We start from the raw sequence: 2,696 nt of genomic DNA on the forward strand, positions 1-2,696 counted from the left end.
CTCCCTCCCTCCCTCTCTCCCTCCCTCTTCTCTCTCCTCTCTCTTTTGTTCCTTTTTCTTTCTTTCCTTCTTTCCTCTTTTCTCTCCCTTTCTCTTTTCTTTCCTTCCTTCTTTTGTTCCTTTGTTTTCCTTCTTTTTCTTTCTCCCTCTCCTTCCTTTTTCTTCTTCCTTTCCTTCCTTTCTTTCATTCCTTCATTCATTGTTTCCTTTCCTCTTTTCTTTCTCTCCCTCTCCTTCCTTCCTTTTTCCTTTCCTTCCTTCCTTCCTTCCTTTCTTTCTTTTCTTTCCTTCCTTCCTTTCCTTCTTCCTTTCCTTCTTTCTTTCTTTCTTCCTTCCTTCCTTCCTTTCTTTCTTTCTTTCTTTCTTTCTTTCTCCTGCTCTCCCTCTTTTTTTCTTTCTCTCTTTCTTTCTACCAGTACTGGGACTTGCACTCAGGACCTGGGTGCTTTCTCTTAGCTTTTTTCTACCACTTGAACCACCCTCCACCTCTGCCTTGGAGATCAGAGTCTCACGTGGCTTCCGGCCCAGGCTGGCTCTGAACCTCGGTCCTCAGCCCTCAGCCTCCTGAGCAGCTGGGATGACAGGTGTGAGCCACAGGTATCCAGAAACCAATCGCATTTTTTCCAAACCTGTTTTAGGATTGGTTCATTTTAATCATGTTAATATTTTCTTTTATGTCAGTTGTGGGGCCTGAACTCTGGGCCTGGGTGCTGTCCCTCAGCTCTTCAGCTCAAGGCTGGTGCTCTACCATTTGAGCTACAGCGCCACTTGCGGCTTTTTCTGCTCATGTGGTGCTGAGGAATCGAACCCAGGGCCTCAGGCATGCAAGGCAAGCGCTCTACCACTGAGCCACCTGCCCAGCCCCCCATGTTAATTTCCTTACCTTCTCCTATATTTCATATCACAGCTTAGATTACAACCAGTTCCTTCTAAAACGACACTCCCAGTCAGGTCTGGAGTTCGAGGAGACTGCGTTTGCCTCTCCCAGCTGCTGGGTCTTCAAGAGACACTGGCCCTCCTTCCTGAGCACTGGAGATGGAGTCCATATCCCTGAACACCAGACTCCTCCCACAGGTGTAAAGAACATTTGCTTGGCCACAGGCGCCATCCTGAGGTCTTCTTGTGTAGATCTTACAGTAGCCACTTTCTACAACTGTTTCTCTGAGAAAATGTCCGCATGAATTGGACGGGGCCATCCTACGAGCTATGCGGGAGGCTGAAGATCAGAGCCAGCCTGAGCAGGAAAGTTCATGAGACTCTAACCTCCAACCATCCAGCAAAGAATCAGAAGCAGAGGCGTGGCTCGAGTGGTAGAGCACCAGCCTTGTGGGAAAAGCTAAGGGACAGCGCCTAAGCCCTGAGTTCAAGCCTAATGTTAGTGCACGCACACACACACACACACACACACACACACACACGTTAAAACCATCCTCTTGTAAATCCAAAGATTTACATTTTCTACAATAGTTACAGAAGCAATATTCTCACAATATCCCACAAATCCCTGAAGCACGAGCAATCAAATCACACACACACACACACACGTATTCCTTTCTGATTTTTCCCACAGGTCACAAATCCATTCACATTACCCGCTTCACATTATTTACATTTATTATGATGATTCATCTTCAGAGTCAGCTGCTGGTGGCTCACACCTATCACTCCAGCTACTCAAGAGGCTGAGATCGGAGGATCACGGTTGGAGGTCAGCCCAGGCTTTAGGAAAGCCCACAAGACTCTTCTCTCCAATGAACCAGCCAAAAGCTGGAAGTGGCGCTGTGGCTCAAATGGTGGTCACCAACCTTGAGGGGAAAAGCTCAGGGGCAGTGCTCAGGCCCTGAGTTCAAGCCCTGGGACTGGCTCAAATAATAATAATAATAATAATAACGTCTTCAGTCCCTGAAAGGTATAGGCATTAATCAATTGAGAGGAAGGAAGAAGTAAACCCAAACTTCCAGGTGCTGGTTTGAGACATGATGTTCCTGATCTTCAGTCCCTCGGAAGATAGAGTCCGGGAGGTGATTTTGCCGTAGAACCAGAGTTGCGGTGATTGCTTTGCTGTGCACCATGGCTCAAACCTGTAATGCCAGCCACTCAGGGGGTTCAAAGCCAGCCCAGGCAGCAAAGTCCATGAGACTCTCATCTCTAATGAACCACCAAAAGGCCGGAGGTGGGGCCGTGGCTCAAGCGGTAGAGCGCCCAGCCTTGAGCACCAAGAGGCTCAGGGGCAGCACCCAGGCCCTGAGTTCCAACCCCAGGACTGACCCAACGAAAGCAAAGTAGAGGGTTTTCTCTGAGTCAGGAAGGGAGGCTGGGCTCCTGGGGTGGGCAGGCAGGCCTTGCTGGGCTGAAGATTGCTTGTGCTTTGGTAGCTGGTGACTTGATTGCGGGGCTGGTGGTCCTCCTGGCTCTCCGAGGCTGCCAGAGCCCCCCGGTCGCCTGCCGCATCCCTGGTCAGCGGCCAGGCGCCTCGGCCAGCGCGGGGTCCACGGGCCCGGCGGGGCTCATGCAGGCGCAGAGCCGCAGCTCCCGGCAGTCCTTGGACAGGGCCCTGCCCTGGACGATGGTCACGCAGTCCTGGGCCCGCACGCGGGAGGCGTCCACCACCACCTCAAACCTCACACCACACAGGAGAGCAGCGCAGGTCAGGCCCCAAGGCCAGGCCCGGGGCGTCCCGCAGGGGCTGGGGGGGG

At 51.9% G+C, this 2,696-nt stretch overlaps 1 protein-coding gene across 1 annotated transcript in view; it reads left to right on the top strand.

Annotated features, from left to right (window-relative positions):
• LOC106001088 (C-type lectin domain family 1 member B-like) overlaps positions 1 to 2,696 on the top strand; it is a 31,784-nt gene that overhangs the window by 27,892 nt on the left and 1,196 nt on the right. The gene's annotated exons all lie outside the window — the stretch shown is intronic.

The sequence above is a fragment of the Dipodomys ordii genome, unplaced genomic scaffold, assembly GCF_000151885.1.
Source record: "Dipodomys ordii isolate 6190 unplaced genomic scaffold, Dord_2.0 Scaffold266, whole genome shotgun sequence".
Classification (NCBI taxonomy): domain Eukaryota; kingdom Metazoa; phylum Chordata; class Mammalia; order Rodentia; family Heteromyidae; genus Dipodomys; species Dipodomys ordii.